We start from the raw sequence: 18,804 nt of genomic DNA on the forward strand, positions 1-18,804 counted from the left end.
AATTTCAAGAGAAAAGGACATTCTTAAAATTAGCTTTGAGACAGCAACTGGACGTACTTTTGCTCTGGAAGTGCCTTTCCCAGGTTATTTCAGTTGGTGTCCTCTTTAAAGGGACTCAGATGGCTGGGTTTGCCTCTGGTTCCCTAACCCTCGGGCCCCTCAGAGGCCCAGTACTCCAGACCCTCCCCGTGCAGTTTCTTTCCAGGAAGCAAGTGCAGGCCCCCGGCACAGACCCTCAGGCCTGCTCTGACCCTCGCACTTCCGGCTGTGGTGGTTCCAAGAGGGGCTGGAGCTCTCAGAGGAGCCAAAGGCGAGGATGGGGCTGGCTTGGCTTGACCACCCCCAGTGCTAGAAGTTCCACCGCCGAACACAGATGGGGTGTGAGGGTCTCTGCTCACCCCATCTCATGAGCCCTCTGACTCTGCACAGGCCTCCTTGGCGCCTTTTGACCCGGCCTCCTCCCAGGGCAGGAAATCAAAGCCGATGCTGACTTTGCAGTCGGAATATTTCCATGAGCAATGAGATGTGGATGAACAATTTCTCCACTGTTCCCTGTACAACAGAGGGTTCTGTTGAAATTGGGCAGGAGTGGCTCAGCTCCCATCCTTGATTTCCCCGGATGGAGAGCTGGCTCTCTTCATCTCCATCTCTCCTCAGGGACATGCTGTCTTATGGGGACAATTGGGATTGCCCTCAAAAGTACAAATGGGCAGAGAGCTACTGGGTCTTCAGGGAACCTGGTGGGAGCTGTAAGTAGAAACAATGGGCAGAGCCCAGCTGATGAGCTCTGAGAAGGTCCCAAAGGTCTAAATAAATGCATCTCCCTTTTGCCATCCTTACACTCATTTAATCGTTCACTTAACAAGAACTGAGGGCAAACCAACCATACAGCATCGTGATGCTATTTTACAGGAACTACTGCCATGAAGAAAATACGGCTGCTGCCCACAAAGAATTCACCTTTTTAGATGGTTGTTATTTGAATTGCTAAGTCATGTCCAACTCTTCATGACTCCATAGACTCTAGTCCACCAGGCTCCTCTACCCTTGGGATTTCCCAGGCAAGAATACTGGAGTGGGTTCCATTTCCTTCTCCAGGGGATCTTCCCAAGCCAGGGATCGAACCTGCATCTTCTGCTTAGCAGGCAGATTCTTTACTACTGAGCCACCTGGAAAGCCCCATTTATATGGTGGATACTGGTAAACGGGGCATGGCAGTGTGCACTCACAGAGGCTTCTACAAAATATGATGAGATACAGAGAGAAGAAATGGAAGGTACAGATGAGGGCGGGCTCTGAGAGAAAGGTGAAGGTGTTTACCATTAATTAAGAAAATTTAAAAAAAAATTCAAGCCAGTCTTCAGCAATAGATGAACCATGAAATTCCAGATGTTCAAGCTGGATTTAGAAAAGGCAGAGGAACCAGAGATCAAATTGCCAACATCCGTTGGATCATCGAAAAAGGAAGAGAGTTCCATAAAAACATCTATTTCTGCTTTACTGACTACACCAAAGCCTTTGACTGTGTGGATCACAACAAACTGGAAAATTCTGAAAGAGATGGGAATAACAGACAATTTGACCTGCCTCTTGAGAAACCTGTATGCAGGTCAGGAAGCAACAGATAGAACTGGACATGGAACAACAGACTGGTTCCAAATAGGAAAAGGAGTACATCAAGGCTGTATATTATCACCATGTTTATTTAACTTATATGCAGAGTACATCATGCGAAATGCCAGGCTGGAAGAAGCATAAGCTAGAATCAAGATTGCCGAGAGAAATATCAATAACCTCAGATATGCAGATGACACCACCCTTATGGCAGAAAGTGAAGAACTAAAGAGCCTCTTGATGAAAGTGAAGGAGGAGAGGGAAAAAGTTGGCTTAAAGCTAAATATTGAGAAAACAAAGATCATGGCATCTGGTCCCATCACTTCATGGCAAATAGATGGGGAAACAGTGGAAACAGTGGCAGACTTTATTTTTCTGGGCTCCAAAATCACTGCAGATGGTGACCGCAGCCATAAAATAAAAAGATGCTTCCTCCTTGGAAGAAAAGTTATGACCAACCTAGATAGCATATTCAAAAGCAGAGACATTACTTTGCCAACAAAGGTCCATCTAGTCAAAGCTATGGTTTTTCCAGTAGTCATGTATCAATGTGAGAGTTGGAATATAAAGAAAGCTGAGTGCCAAAGAATTGATGCTTTTGAACTGAGGTGTTGGATAAGACTCTTGAGAATCTCTTGGACTACAAGGAGATCCAACCAGCCTATCCTAAAGGAAATCAGTCCTGAATGTTTATTGGAAGGACTGATGCTGAAGCTGAAATTCCAATACTTAGGCCAAATGATGGGAAGAGCTGACTCATTTGAAAAGACCCTGATGCTGGGAAAGACTGAAGGTGGGAGGAGAAGGGGATGACAGAGGATGAGATGGTTGGATGGCATCACGGACTCAATGGACAGGAGTTTAAGTAAACTCAGGGAGCTGGCGATGGACAGGGAGGCCTGGCGTGCTGCCGTACATGGGGTCGCAAAGAGTCGGACATGACTGAGCGACTGAACTGAACTGAACTAGTATGGTTTGTGTAACTAGTCTGTTGGACAAACATGACTCGTAGCACGTTAGAAATGCAACTTTTTGGCTGACTCCTCCTGTCCTGGTTTTTCCCCATTCCTCCCTCTCTCTCTCTCTTTCTCTCTCTCTGCTGTTTGAGGTCAAAGCCATGAGCAAGAGGAAAGGTAAAGAGATTGGAGAGCTTTGATTTGGCCAAAGGAAGAATCCCTGGTTGGACCAGGGCAGGACTCGTCTCTTGGGGTCATGCCATGGATGCTCCCAAGACCCCTTTCAGAGGCCTCCGTCCGACAGTTTCCTTGACTTTGACAAATGCAACTCCATTCCTGGAGCCACTCGAGGCACTGGGACCTGCACATCTCACCTTCCTGCCCTATTCCCTCCTCCCTCAGGCACTCTCAGACAAGACCTAAGGGGACCTAATCACACACTTATTTTTTGGCATGAGCCACATCTCATGAGCAGGAAACAGTTGCATCCTTTACCCTGAAAAACTCTGGGGGTGCAGTCTAAGCCCCCCCCAGCACTCTATCCTGGCTCTTGCCTCTATGTCAAAAGTCACCCCTCCTTCATTCTCTACCTCTTGGGAGGAGCCAGGTGCTAGTCACAGTTGGCTAGGTCACCAGTGCCTGTGTCTCCCTACTGCAAAAAATAGCTCTCTGCATTCTCCGGCAGCATCTGCACCCTCCCCTGTAAGAGGAGTCTCCTTCCCCCAAAGGAATCTCTTCTCTCACCCTCTCCCCTCTCCACCCTCTCTGACCCTTTCCCCTATCTTTTATGTGGATGAAGAATGAAGACATACGAGCCCTTCCCCTTGAAAATCTGCATCCTGGGGTATGCTGTCATACCCATTGTTGGATCCTGATTTCATCTTATGAAGTCTCAGTGGCAAGAACTAGTGGCAAGAATCCCATTTCAATGTCTTGTTAATGTCCCATCATTGTAGCAGCCCATCTGGACATGGCATCTCCCAGGATGCTCAGCCAAGCTATGGTCTGCTTGGATGCAGAAGTAGGGGACCTCTCAAAGACCCAGTTACTTTCAAGAGGCTCCTCATTGGCTGATTTCCTTATTCACAACCCAGGTGAGTTTTTTCCATCCCAGAGTTTACCTGGAGGACTTCAGGGTGGGGTTTAAAACAGGAAGCTACAGACTGAAGTTTTCTGAGCAGTGTAGTTGAGAAAGGATAGGGTTGAAGTGAATCCATGTTTTTTCACACAGAGGATTTCTTCCTCTACAGGGTGTTGTCTTCCTCTGACAGACCACAGCCACAGAAGGCCACCCATGGAGTGGAGGATCCACAGTCAGCGTCTACACAGCAGCAGCAGAAATGGAGGCTGACCTCACTGGCGAGGCCACTTCAGCACCCTTGGTCTTGGCGCATCCATGAGCACCTCTGACAGATTAGAAGATGCTCCCATGAGCAAAAGGAAAGAAGTACAGCCCAGGATCCCTGGATTACCAGCATATCACTAACCTTCTGTTACCTCCATATAAACCCAACCCCAGGAGCCCAACAGCCAAACTCTGAGCCCTGAGTAGGATGTGAAAACTGAGTCATAGACTGGTGACTCATCAGTGAGAGACCACACAATGAGTCAGGCAGAGGAGCCCTGGGGACAATAGTGTTAAATCTGAATTCTCTGGACTGCCTCTAGAGAACCACCCTTGAAGGAGAGAAAGCCCCAGAATACACGGGTGGGAAGGCAGGTCCAGACACCAAGGTCCCCTCTGAGAACGATGACACACCTTGGCTTTCTGCATGGCTCTCTGGGAGCCTGGGGTTTTGTGCAATGGATTCTAAAGTTGTTCTGTAATCTCTGCTTCACTTACTGAAAACAAGTTCATCCATGTCCTCACGTTTGCTGCCTGCCCTCGGTGACTCATCACTGTTCATTTCATTATCTGACCCTGGACACAGAAGGACCGTCGGGGGACAGGATGGTGACACAGAACAGCAGCTGAGGACATAGCCTGACTTATTACACAAACCTGGGTTTGAAACCTGGCATCACATTTGATGGGATCTGGAGCAAGGCACTTGCTTCATTTTCTTTTTCCCATCATTAAAGCAGAAATAATAATGCACTTAAAGGGTTGCATGGAGGAATAGGAGAGCTGCTGTTTCTGAATGAACCCAGAGTGCAGGAAGTGAACTGAAGTGAAAGCTCAGTTGCTTCTGACTCTTTGAGATCCCATGGGCTGTAGCCCACCAGGCTCGTCTGTCCATGAATTCTCCAGGCAAGAATTCTGGAATGAGTTGCCATTCCCTTCTCCAGGGGATCTTATCAACCCAGGGATCGAACCTGCATCTCTCGCACTGCAGGCAGATTCTTTACCATCTGAGCCACTAGGGAAGCCTCAGAGCATAGTAAGTAGTCTATAATTGGATAAATATTGTATTGTTTACTAAGGATTTGTGTTTCATTGAGGATTTCTCTTCCTCAGAAATTTGCTATTTGCTTACAAAGTTAGATAATTATTTATCACTTACTTGGGGGCAAAAAAAAAAACCACTGTGACAACATATCCCCTCTTCCCCACCACCCCCCAAAAGTCAAACAGCTGGAAGGATCTAAACCAGCTGGAACACACAAACCCTTGAGACAAGGGCCTCATTCAATTCATTTTATATCTGCAGGGCCTGGCAAAAAGTGCTTGGGGAGTGGTTCTAAATAAATATAAGGCTGAACAGCGTGTATGTCGACACTGAACATTTTTGGAATTTGTCTCATGCATATCTGGACACATTCATTCATCAAGAACCTCCGTGTAGAGCCTGCACCCCATATTATGTGAGACACGACTTGGCCATCCACACTTGTGCACATGCTCAGTCACTAAGTCGTGTCCACCTCTCCCCAACCTCACGGGGACTGCAGCCCGCCAGGCTCCCCCGTCCATGGGATTTTCCAGGCAAATAATACTGGAGTGGATGGCCATTTCCTCCTCCAGGTGGTCTTCCTGACCTGGGGATCCAACCTGAGTCTCTTTGGGCTTCTGCATCGGCCACCACGCCACCTGGGAAGCCAGCAATCCACACACAAAATAACAAAACAAGACATGCTCAGGTGAGGGGATTCAAGGCCACAGAGTGGGAGGATTCGAATAGTCCTGGAAAACGTTTCGGAGGCAGACTTGGAAGCTAGGACTCGAAAGAACAGGTGGAATCCTCCACCAGGCGGGATGAGATGGGGCACCTTGCGGGGGGAAGGGCTAGCTCATGAGGGTGGTGGCAGCTGCTGCCGTGTTCGGCAATCAGCGCCCAGCATGGATTCGTGGATACACTGAGCACTCCAGGGGCTTTTCAGAAACGTCTCAAGGGGTTTCTGTCAAAGGCTGGTCTTCCGACCTTCAAACCCTCAGTGACCTAGAGACTTGGGTTCTTCACGTAAGCATGATTGCCTTGGTAACGCCTGGGATGTTCAGATCATGGACCTATAAGATTGAGAACAAAGCTCATCAAATAGGTAATCTCTGGCTGTTGCTTTGTTATTAAGGCTTCCTTTGGTTTAGCGGTTCCTCCCTGCAATGGAAACTGCTCTCCCAAATGACAGCCTGCTTCTCACACCAGCCACTGGGCAGCTCATCCACCTTCTCTTTTTATGTCCCTTAATCTCAGGGTGATGGGAGGTGTATCCCAGTGAACCTTCCCTCCACAGCCGCTGCCCTCTGCACATGGCTTCTGGTTTCCCAGGTAACGGCTGCTATTTAGCCTGAGCTGCAGGAGAGACCCTGGGGACTGATTGCAGTGGATTCCGCTGGGTTCACAGTCATTCTCCCTCATGTTGTGCCAGCTGGGTTCCACCCAGGCTTTTGGTGAGGGCAGCTGCAAAATATGTGGTGTGGTTACACAGAGTATTCTTTTTTTCTAATGGGGATATAGTTGTTTTACAATAGCGTGTTGGTTTCTGCTGCACAATAGAGTGAATCAGCTCTGTGTATAAATATATCCCCTCCCTCTTGAACCTCCCTCCCACCCATCCCTCTCCCCCATCCCACCTCTCTAGGTCATCCCAGATCACGGAGCTGAGTACCCTCTACTATACAGCAGGTTCCCACCAGCTGTCTGTTTTATCCACGGCAGTGTATATGTCAATCCCCATCTCCCAATTCACTTCCCATTCCACATGTCTGTTCTCTATTCCTGCCCTGCAAATAAGACTCATCTGTACCATTTTTCTGGAGAAGGCAATGGCACCCCACTCCAGTACTCTTGCCCGGAAAATCCCATGGACGGAGGAGCCTGGAAGGCTGCAGTCCATGGGGTCGCTGAGGGTCGCACACGACTGAGCGACTTCACTTTCACTTTTCACTTTCATGCATTGGAGGAGGAAATGGCAACCCACTCCAGGGTTCTTGCCTGGAGAATCCCAGGGATGGGGGAGCCTGGTGGGCTGCCGTCTATGGAGTCGCACAGAGTCGGACATGACTGAAGCGACTTAGCAGCAGCAGCAGTACCATTTTTCTAGATTCCACACATATACGTTAATATGCGATATTGTTTTTCTCTTTCTGACTGACTTCAGTCTGTGTGACAGTCTCTAGGTCCATCTACATCCGCCATGAAGATGTCAGGGAGGCAGCATAAAACTGTTGAAATAATGAGTTTGGAACCTGAAAGGTGTGGCTCTGAACCCCAGTTCTGACACTGATCAGCTGTGCAGTGTTGCACAAATCGCTCAGCCTCTCTGAGCCTTAGTGTCATCATGTGCAAACCAGACTTGGTAACTCTGCCTCACAGGGTTGTTGTGAGCACAAGCAACGGTGCGGATAAGGAACCTGGCACAGAGGGGCTCGGGTAGTCAGTGGCATTAGGGTGCCAGGGAGGGAGGCTGATTTCAGAGCCTGTATCTCAGGACTGTGCTTGCAGCCCGTCATTCCCAGACTGCCAGGCACCATCCTCGGCACGTGGCTGCGCTGATGCATGGAGTTCACCTCCTCTACCCGCTCCAGTGGGCTCAGTCCGTGACCATCCCGTCTCCTTCCCAGTGGCACAGCCTGTGTTGGACTCTTCCTGATTCTGGGTGGGGCCCGTTCTGGATGCCTCTGACTCGCACTGTGCTGGGAATGAAAATAAAATGGCTCTGGGATGTAAACAACAGATTGGTGTGGAGCTGGGAATCCGGCAGTGGGAAAGTGAAAATAAGATCTTGGTTGAATAGCTGTGGCAAATATTCTTGACATTCAGATATTCAGGCAAATAATCAGACATTCTCGGTCTATTCTTAGGGTGAGAGGAGCTCTAGCCCCAGATTGTGGGGCTGGAAAAATCCGTTCTTCATGAGGGGGAGCAGTTCTCCCAAGCAACCCCGTGGTGACAGCCTGGGTGCTGAGCAGCCAGGCCAGCTCTCACCAGCACAGGGAACCAGAGCCCAGGGCACAGGCTGCGGGGCGAGGGTGGGGGGGGGGGGCGGTGCTCTGCGAACAGCCAACGGAAGCAGCAGCTCTCCCTACCCTTCTGTTCTGCTCAAAGGCGTGTTTCTCACGGTACCCTCCATAGGCAGAAAGGGAACGATCCTCCTAGCACAGCCCCATTCATTGAACACCTGCTTACCAGAGGGGGAGTGAAGACACCCCAATATCTCTAACCAGTCTTCTCTGTGCTTCAGGCTTTGCTTGCCCTCCTCTCACCTGGTATCTTGGCTAATCATTCATTGAGAAAATAGACCCCCATCAGGCAAGTGCACGCCACTCCCTGCAGCCGTCAGAATTCAAGCAGAAAACAGAACCTTCCCAAGTGTTTAATCAGAGGAAGTAGCACCGACATATATACAGCACCATGCGTAGGACAGAGGGATAGTGGGAAGTTGCTGTATAACACAGGGAGCTCAGCCTGGTGCTACGTGATGACCTAGACGGGTGGGATGGGGGAAGGGAGGGAGGCGCAAGAGGGCCGGGAGATATAGATAGATAGATAGATAGATAGATAGATAGATAGATGTAGTTAGTGGCATTAGGGTACCAGAGAGGGAGGCTTGTTTCAGAGCCTGCATCTCAGGAATGTGCTTGCATCTCATCATTCCCAGCGTGCCAGGGACCATCCTGGGCATGTGGTTACGCTGATGCTTTATATGTAGGTATTATTATATATATATAGTTATGACTGATTCATGTTGTTGTACAGCAGAAACCAACACAACATTGTAAAGCAACTATCCTCCAATTAAAAAAAGAAAACAGGGAATCTAATACCAGGAAACGGCTGTGGAGAAGAACGAAGACCACAGCGGGTGATGCCCAGGGGGTTTCCGACGAAAAGGAGGAGGGAGGCGGTCTTGTCCCCCAGCGGAGGTGCTGGGCTCCCCTGCCGAGCCCGACCACGGGGGGCGTGCCTGCAGGAAACCCGGCCGAGAAGCAGCATCTGCTCTGGAGGTCTCACCCACAGACGAAGGGAGGAGGAATACCCCCGCGTCTCCCTTCCCCCACCTGATAACCTCCCATCAGCACCTCGAATTGACTACACCCAGAGAGGAGCCAGCTGACACAGGTCGTGGGAAATGCAGGGGCCGCCCGCGGCAGGCAGGGCCAGGCAGGGAGGGCCGTGAAACCTCGTCAAGGACCAGCACGCCAGGGACAGCGACGCTGGCCTTCCTTTCATCCTCACAGAAACAGTCACAGGCTCAGACAGGCGTCCCTCTTCACCCGTTTTTCTGATACGGAAAATGAAGTTCAGAAGGGTTCCAAAAAAATCGCCCATGGGCTCTTAGAGCTGAGATTATTTTGGCATCCGAACTAATCTAAGCTGTCTGAGATTTAAACTCTCAAACTTTGTTTTCTCTCCTGACGGGAAAGCTGGGTAAGTTTTGATGAAAGTGAGCCAGATCTATCTTTAGACTCAATCAAAGGCTTTAAACTTAATTTTTGAAAACCGCAATTAATGGAAAATACATTTGTGCCAAAGAGCAAGCAAGTAAAGAAAACAAGCCTGTGGCCTGCTGGAGCTTGACAGCAGGTCAGCCTTGAAGAAGGAGCCTGGGGCTTGAACCATCTCCAGGGACAGCGCGCTGCACTCAGAAACGTGGACGGGATCCGCTCCGGGCCGGTCAAGGCCACCCCAGGTCTCCCCGAGTCACTGAAGCCTTTCCGCCTGTGTCCCTGCCCAGCACCACTCTGTGGAGTTCCCACAGCTTTATGTCAGCGATCCATGAAGTCCCTGCACTGAAGGTTATTCCAGGCCACCGTGGGACCCCTCCTTCTGGGACTCTGACCCCCAAGTCAGGTCATTTGATGCCCCTCCCTACTCTCCTCTCCACATCCTGTGCCAGGCTCCATCACGGGACTGGATGCACTGCCCTGCAATGGTCTGTTTTCTCAGTGATCTGTCCTAAGGGATTGTGAGCACCACAGAGTGAGTACAGGGATATACAAGGACCCGGGATATTCTTAACAACACAGTTCAGTGAAAAGAATGTGCAATCGGGTGTCCCCTCAACCTCAAATTATATCTCACGGATGCTATCCTTAAAAGGTAGTCATTTAGGGTCTGAACTTCAGTTTTTTCCTCTAAAAAATGAGATTACTATTACCTTCCTTAGCTGTGTAACACAGGGAGCTCAGCTCTGGGATGACCTAGAGAGCTGGGATGGGGGAAGGGGTACTCAAGAGGAAGGGGATATATGTGTAGGTATATTGCTAATTCACTTTGTTGTACAGCTGAAACTAACACAGCACTGTAAAGCAATTATACTCCAATTAAAAATAAATAAAAGGAAATGTAATTCAACTTAAGAAAAAGGAATAATAAAAATTAAAGAACTTAAATATTACCTTTCTTTAAGAAAGGGTTGCTGTGGCTGTTCATAATTTAGACTTGCTCAACCACTTGACATTTTGAAAGCAAACTACTCTGTTCTCTCCTAAAATGTTTTTGGATCATGAAAGAATAAAATATTGGGATAGATAGGCCATGATTTTGAAGCAAGGTGATGATAGGAACTAAGATTCAGTATAGGAAATGGAAACCATTCCGAGTAATTCAAGAAGAAAGTGATTTAACGTGGGATATTCAGTTCAGTTCAGTCGCTCAGTCATGTCTGACTCTTCGCGACCCCATGAATCGCATCATCCAGGCCTCCCTGTCCATCACCAACTCCCGGAGTTCACTGAGACTCACGTCCATCGAGTCAGTGATGCCATCCAGCCATCTCATCCTCTGTCGTCCCCTTCTCCTCCTGCCTGCAACGTGGGATATTAGGGGAGTAAAACTGCCAAAGGAGCTAGAAGAATGGACATCACGGGCCCAGCACTGGACTATCGGGTTCAAGGACATCCAGTCCATGGTGGCTGCCCTGCCTACGTCAGCATGCTCTGTTGCTGCCACAACAGCCAAATCATCTCCCAGCTATAACCTCATGTGTTAGCTTCCTAGGGCTTCCCAGGTGGTACAAGTGGTAAAGAACCTGCCTGCCAGTGCAGGAGACATAAGAGATGTGGGTTCCTTCCCTGGGTCGGGAAGATCCCCTGGAGGAGGGCATGGCAACCCACTCCAGTATTCTTGCCTGGAGAATCCCATGGACAGGGGAGCCTGGTGGGCTACAGTCTGTGGGGTCACAAAGAGTCGGACACAACAGGAGTGACTTAACATGCACACACATTAGTCTTCTATTGCCGCATGACAATCTCATCATAAACCTAGGGGCTGAAAGCAACACATTATTACTATCTCATAGTTACTGTGGTCAGGAATCCAGGCATAGCTTACATGGATCCTCTGACTCAGCGTCTCTCGAAGCTGCCATCATGGTGTCAACTGGGGCTGCAGTCTCATCTGAGTCCTGCCCGGGGAAGGAAATGCTTCCAAGCTCACATGGCTGTTGGTGGCATTCAGCTTCTTGCAGGCTGTCAGAGAATGGGCTTCAGTTTCGTACTGATTATTATTAAGCAGAGGACATCCTCAACCTCTTGCCACATGGCTACTAGCTTCCCAAAAACCAGTAAGAGAAAGAGCATCTCCTAGCAAGATGGATGATGCAGTCTCATACAACATAATCATGTACATGTAATTTCATCACCTTGCTACATCCCATGGGTTATTACAGGGATCCCCAACCTCTGGGATCTAATGCTTGATGATCTGAGGTGGAGCTGATGTAATAATAGAAATAAAATGTACAATAAATGTAATAAGCTTGAATCATCCCAAAACCATCCCCACTCTGGTTTGTAGGAAAATTGTCTTCTATGAAACCCATCCCTGGGGCTGCTGGAAGTCACAGGTCCTACTGCCCATATTTCAGGAGAAAGGATTTCACAAGGGTGTGAATGTCAGCAGGGAGAATCTCGGGGCCATCTGAGAGTCTGTCCACCACACCTCGTTTGGCAGCAGCCTTAGCAGCAGGAGGATGGCTTCACCTTGCTTCTGCCTCTCATGTTACTCACCAATGCATTTAACCTCAAAGCAGAATTTCCATTATAGCCCTAGATGCCAAGGATTCTGGAAAATGTCATGTACCCCTTGACAACTTCTCTAACTAGATGGAAGGTAGAATTGTGGTTGAGAGAGTCAGTTCAAAATACCAACACCGGTGGCCTGTGGTATTGAGCATCTGCTCTAGTGGGAAATTTTACTAACTCAATGAATATTTGTTGTGGGAGCGTCAGTGTTACAAAATGGTCAAGAGCATGGGCTTGTAGTCAGACTGCCTGGATGTGGATTCTGTTTCTATCTTAAAATCCTCATCTATAAAGTGGGCATGATAAGCACACCTATAGAATCATGTAATCAGTGAGGGTTTGGCATAGAGTCACAATTCAATAGAGGTTAGACGACATCATCATTCCTGTGGGTCAAGCAATTTCCTAAGTGCTTTCCACACATTATCTCATTGGATCTTCACTAGAGCATTATGAAGTCACTACTGTTATTCCCATTTCATAGATGAGAAAACCATCTCGGGGAGGTTATGCAATTTCCCCAAAACTATTAAAGCCAATTATCAGAAGAGTTCACGGCTCTTAGTCGTTGGGTTAAACTACCTCCTCTTCACCCTTTGAAGATAAAATTGATTTTTATAAATGGCCGTAATCAAAATAACAGGAATAATAATAATTCTTTAAAATCATGGAGGACTTTACAGTTTACAAGTTGCTTTTTCACTTGAGCCCTCTGATAAAATGCTGTAATGTGTATATTCGTTGTTTGGTTTGAAAATACTCAATTCTGAAACAGAAATGGAAAAAACTAGACAAATGAAATTCATAAAATATGTTATTACAGAAACTATGACATGTGTATATTTAACCATAGATAGAAAGAGATAGAAAGTTAAAAAGATATCTACTTTTTGCTGCTGCTGCTAAGTCGCTTCAGTCGTGTCGACTCTGTGTGACCCCATAGACGGCAGCCCACCAGGTTCCCCGTCCCTGGGATTCTCCAGGCAAGAACACTGGAGTGGGTTGCCATTTCCTTCTCCAATGTATGAAAGTGAAGAGTGAAAGTGAAGTCGCTCAGTCGTGTCCGACTCCTAGCAACCCCATGGACTGCAGCCCACCAGGCTCCTCTATCCATGGGATGTTCCAGGCAAGAGTACTGGAGTGGGGTGCCATCGCCTTCTCCGATCTACTTTTTAGGAGGCGCTAAATATTCCTGAGGCACCTGTGCACTAAATATAAGTGACACATAAATATGCATGAGTCCTGTGAGGTTCTGATGTTCTGGGTGTGCTACATATACATGAGCAATCAATATCCATGAGGCCATAATTCAGCCACACATTGATTGACACCCATTCTGACTTGTGTGCCCCCTGCAAAACCTCATGGCTGAAACTCAGGCCTGCTCAGCAGGTGAGCTGCAAGCTACAGCTATTGTGCTGGTGTACTTGTGCTGTCTCTCCAACAGTTTGTGTGTTCTTGGCAGGGGACTTTCCACTGGGGAGCCCCTTAGCTCAAACCTCAACTCTCATCCTGTAACCGAACCATGAGCGGGGAAGGTCCCCAAGGGGGAAGGTTGATGTGGTAGAGGGTGAGGTGGGCAGATGGAACGCTGCCCGCCCCATGGTTCGGTGCTGTGGTCCTTCCGCCCTGATCACACGGCACCCGAGCGCTCATCTCTTTCTTCTTGCTTCCTTTATGTGTTTTACAATGATTCTGTAATCCACTTGGTTAGTGAGCCTTTCTGTTCCATGACCTCAGGTAGGGTGTACCAGTTGGCCTGGTAGTGACCTTAGAGGCTACCACTGCAACATGGTAATTTCCCTCGTGATAAGTGATGGGAAGCAGGTAATGATCATGCTCCTCTCGTTATTGATAAGGAAATTAAGAAAAACAGAGGATATGTGATTATCTAAGGACGCTCAACCAATTAGTAGATTAATTGGAATTAACACATAGGTTTCTCCAACTCCAAGTTTAGTTCCTTTTACTCTAAGCAAGATCCACATAACAACAAAAACAAAACAAAACAAAAAAATCAAAAGGTACAAAAAAAAAGAAAGAAAGAAACAGGTTTTTCTTGTGGGCCTCCAAAGAAAATTTGCAAAGAAAAATTCCAAGGCTGTTCTGAGCAGCGGTTCCTGGGCAGAACAAGGCATTGCTCTGGCAAATGCCTTGTTTTTATGGAGCCACTCACACACGTGCCCATGCTGGAAGCATCCTTAAAAGAGGCCTCTTGTTTAGATACACAGATGCCCTTCCTCTGTTCCTCATTGATTCTGTAAACACAGCCTCCTTATGGACAAGGCTGCCAGGCGACAGACACATAAGAGACTCCGATGCTATTAGGCATTACATCCAGAAAAAAAGGAGGCTTGAGCCAGAAAGGGGTCAGTCATCTGCGTGTCCTTCCTGAAGCTGGATCTCTTGCTAGACAGTATAGCCCTCAGAGATTTGACCTGTGTGTTTGCTCTGGCTTTTTTAACTGTTGACTTTTGGATCAACTTTAGTTTGGCTCGGGTATGAAACTTGCTTTCCTCAAATTAATAGTTACTTGAATAAGCACTTTCTGGTCTTCCTTCCATTCCTTTCCTCACTGGCTTTGAAGCCACATGTAAATAATGGTTGCTGGCCGAAAGGATCTGGGGGCTGTGACTAAGGCCTTTCTAAAGAGGGAAGGCTCCTGGGTCGAGACTATTTATGCCAATTCCCAAGCTTTTGTAGGAAGCATCAGTCTCTTTAGGGTTTCCCCGGTAGCTCAGATGGTAAAGAAGCTGCCTGCAATGCAGAGACCCAGGTTGATCCCTGAGCCAGGAAGATCTCCTGAAGAAAGCAATGGCAACCCACTCTGGTATTCTTACTTGAATAATTCCATGGACAAAGGAGCCTGGTGGGCTACAGTCCATGAAGTCACAGAGAGTCACGACTGAGCGAAAACACTTATCAGTCTTTTCATAGGAGAAAATGGTTAGTCACAATGGAACCTTGGAAATAATTTTCAACAATCATTAGGCACCCCAAATGTGTAAATTTTCTGCAAATTTACACTGGCTTTGCTCTTGTTTCCATTTCATCATAGCCATATTACCTCTTTCAATTGTTCATCAAGTCACTAGGTTCAAAGTACATCACAAAAACTACTCCATTCATGGATATGAAGAACTCAAGGTATTAACAAGGAAAATGAACACAACGTCTTCCTGTATTTTTCCAATCGTGTTTTTGTGGATGTGTTTGAGTGTGTGCAGGCACATAGAGAGACAGCAATGAAGACACCTGGAAGGAGAAATAACAAAATGTTTACATGTACTTATGGAAGAATTATGAAGCTACTGGTGGGAGATGGTAAATAATCTGCCTGCAAAGCAGGAGACAAGGGTTCAAATCCCTGGGTTGGGAAGATCCCCTGCAGAAGGGAATGGCAATCCACTCCACTATTCTTGCTGGGAAAATCCCTTGAGCGGAGGAGCCTGGTGGACTGTAGTCTATGTGAGTCACAAAGAGTCAGACACACTGAGTGACTCACACTTTCACTTTTCATGGAGGAATAATAGGTAATTTGTACTTGATTTTTTAAAATAACTCTCTGTATTGCTTAAATTATTATAATCTTTCATTGCTTTTACCATTTTATTTTCTTTAAAAACTTTCTCTATTTCCTTTCTGAATAGAAATAGCAATATTGAGAAGGTCTTTACTGTTACCAAGGAGCTTTTTGAAAGCTAAATAACCTCAGTGGAATTTATAACATCCCTTGGCAGTTAGTATCATCTTTATATCCATTTTATAGATGCCTCAGACAGCCTGTTGTATTCAAGGTTACACAGCCTCTAAACAAGCAAAATTGAGAGGCAAAGACAGATTTTTTTGACGTCAAAGCCCATGTACTTTCCACTCTGCCATAGCTGCTCTCTGTAGGGACTTTCAGCACTGTGTCCCCAATTTCAATCAACAATTGTTCTCTGGCATGGCACTCTGGGGGGTGCAAAGATAAAAATCTTGCCCCTCCAGGAATGCACAGTCCAGAGCAGGGGTTCACAGCCACAGCTGTACAACAGATCCACTGAGAATCAATTTTCAAACTTTTGAGGCCTGGGTCAGCCTCAGACAATCTTTAAAACTCCTCAGATGATTCCAATGTGCAGCCAAGGTGAGAACAACTGGTCTACCAAGAAGCTGGCATATCTGTAAATGCACAGATCCTGCCAGAGACAATATATATATACATTCAATTGTGACAATTCACAGCCTTGTTTCCAGTAATTGCTTCTTTCCTGGCATCTTATGGGTCCTTGGCATACGGATCTCTTTGCATGGATGTCACAATTTAAGACTATAAATTTAACACTAGGTACTATAAACAGCTTTTCATGTTTATTCTTAAAATTAGTTGGAAATAGCTCTTTCACTCTCTTAATGCAGTGTAGTTGGACAGTGTCATGTAGCAAAAAGAATTCTAGACGTGGAAATCTGAAGACAGGTTTAGTCTTGACTCAGGCTATAAAAACTGTGGTTTGGGACAAGTCACTTCTCCTCTCTGGGACGGGTTTCTTCCTCTATAAAATAAAAGGGTTTAATTACATGCTGTCTTCATTCCTCTAGCTCAAACCACCCATATAATTCTCTTTCATGTAACCCTTACTAAAAAGCAGCTAGCCCAAGATAGACATGAATTTAAAACCTATGTATTTTAGTTATCAATTGCTTCATTACAAATCACCTCAAAATTTAGTGGCTTAAGATGACAGCTTACTATTTTTGATTCAGTGGATTTACTGGGAGGTTGCACTGGTTTCTCCTGGGCTCACAGGTATGGCTGCAGACAAGGGGAGTCAGCTGTAGCTGGAATATCCAAAAGGGTCTTACTCAATTGCCAATTGGTGCTGGCTGTGGGCTGGAGAGCCTTCATCCTCTCCACGTGACCTCTCATCCTCCAGGGGGATAGCCTGGAATTTTGGTGGCCTCAAAATTCCAAGAAGGTGAGAGTGGAAGTTGCATAGCCTCCTGAGCTCTAGGCTCTGGAACTCCCACAGTGTCACTTCAACCATAATTATTAATCAAAGCAAGTCATGCGATTAGCCCAGGTTGCTGCTGCTGCTAAGTCACTTCAATCGTGTCCAGGTTAGATACAAAAAAAAAAAAAAGAGAGGGTGGAGCAAGAGATTCCACTTCCCGATAAGAGAGGCAACAATGACAGACTGCAAAGGGGTGTGGACACATGAGGTGCGGCGCATGTGTGGCTATTATTGTAGTAATCATCCGTGTTAGTTTTGCCTGGAGGTGCTATATAATGTAGTGGTTAAGGGCACAGTCTTTGGATTTAAACAATCTGGTTTCAAATCCTGCTGTTTTTGTTGACTTGTAACATAGGACAGGAGACTTAAATTTCTCTGTGCCTGATTCCTCATTGGTAATTTGGGAAGGATAATAACAGTGCCCACCTTATGAGGTTGACTGTGATAAATAAATATGATTACATCTGTAAAGCCCCTGAGTAGTGTGCTCAGTCATGTCTGACTTTGACACCACATGGACTGCAGCCCACCAGGCTCCTCTGTCCATGGAATTTTCCAGACAGAATACTGGAGTGGGTTGCCATTTCTTTCTCCAGGGGATCTTCCCGACCCAGGTATCGAACATGTGTCTCCTGTGTTTCCTGCATTGGTAGGCAGATTCTTTACCACTGCACCGCCTGGGAAGCCCGTAAAGCCCCTAACTCATAGTAAATGTGTCCTAAAAGCTCTTTGCTCTTACTACTGGTCCTAGTTTTCCGCAGGGAGTGAGGGAGCTACTTCATCCTTCAGGTCAAGGCAGCAACCCTTATCCCACTCCTTCCCAACATCACATCAATTAGACTGCCTGCAGCCACTTGCTGTGAACCTGATGGGTGACAATGCATTTGGTACTGGTTATCACCAAGCTCATTTGCATACAGCATCTCTTCCATGAAAAGCCAGCTCTGAGCACTCATCTGAAAACAAGGAATGTGATGTATGGTCTCAGTGGGAAGGGTGTGCTTCTGGCACGAACAGCTCTCGTTCCTTGGTAGCTCCTGGCTCCTCACTGCCCGGTGGGCTGCAGTTCCAAGTGAGAGAGCCCTCTGCCCCCTGGGAACCTCAGCCTCAGCTGCACAAAGCACACCACCACTTGCTGGCCAAGGCTCCCACCAGGACTCACCTGACTGAGGGCTGGAAGGGCCCTCGGGTCACTGATGTGGTCCAGCCTGTCCTTAATTGCCTGCTGTGCACAGGCTCCCCAAGTCAGGACTTAACCTGTGACTTGTCTTCTGGGAGACACAACCTGAGCTTTCTGCAAGGCAGTTCAACTAAGCTCAGCAGTCTGACTTGCAGCTCTGGAGTCAGACAGACATAGGTTCCAATTCCTTACTGACACTTACAATCACCACGACTCAGGGCAAGGGGGATAACTTCCCTATGCCTTAGTTGTTTCCTCTGCAAAATCATCTACCTGGGACTTCTCTGGTGGTCCGATGGTTGAGAATCCGCCTGCCAATGCAGGGGACATGGGTTCATTCCCTGGTCCGGGAAGATCCTACATGCTGCGGGCAACTAAGCCGATGTGCCACAACTTCTAAGCCCGCGCTCTGGAGCCCCGAGCCATAACTACTGGAGCCCGTGTGTCTAGAGCCTGTGCGCTACAACAGGAGAGGGACTGCAGAGCCATTCACAGCAACGAAGACCCAGCACAGCCAAATAAATACAAAACTGAAAAACTCATCTACCTTACAAGGTTGCTGTAAAGATTAGAAATATGTATACAAAGCACTCAACTCAGACTCTGGATATTAGTAGGATCAAAGTAAATGATTTGTCCAAAGTGCCCATGAGC

General features: G+C 47.2%; 1 protein-coding gene and 1 long non-coding RNA gene across 3 annotated transcripts in view; one reads left to right on the top strand and one right to left on the bottom strand.

The window, feature by feature from the left end:
* The window catches only part of LOC147342554 (uncharacterized), a 56,736-nt gene extending 51,455 nt beyond the window's left edge, over window positions 1-5,281 (top strand). For both annotated transcript variants that reach the window (XR_015157912.1, XR_015157911.1), the window contains exon 3: window positions 3,821-5,281. This is a non-coding gene — a long non-coding RNA (uncharacterized LOC147342554). The remainder of the gene's footprint in view (window positions 1-3,820) is intronic.
* An 8,644-nt stretch (window positions 5,282-13,925) lies between these two features.
* LOC147342555 (uncharacterized) overlaps window positions 13,926-18,804 on the bottom strand; it is a 61,271-nt gene continuing 56,392 nt past the window's right edge. The window contains exon 3 of the mRNA XM_086384735.1: window positions 13,926-15,231. The gene's annotated coding sequence lies outside the window, so the exon portion shown is untranslated. The remainder of the gene's footprint in view (window positions 15,232-18,804) is intronic.

This window comes from Bos grunniens, chromosome 29 (assembly GCF_055505025.1).
Source record: "Bos grunniens cultivar Pamir isolate PY7600 chromosome 29, Bosgru_T2T1.0, whole genome shotgun sequence".
NCBI lineage: Eukaryota > Metazoa > Chordata > Mammalia > Artiodactyla > Bovidae > Bos > Bos grunniens.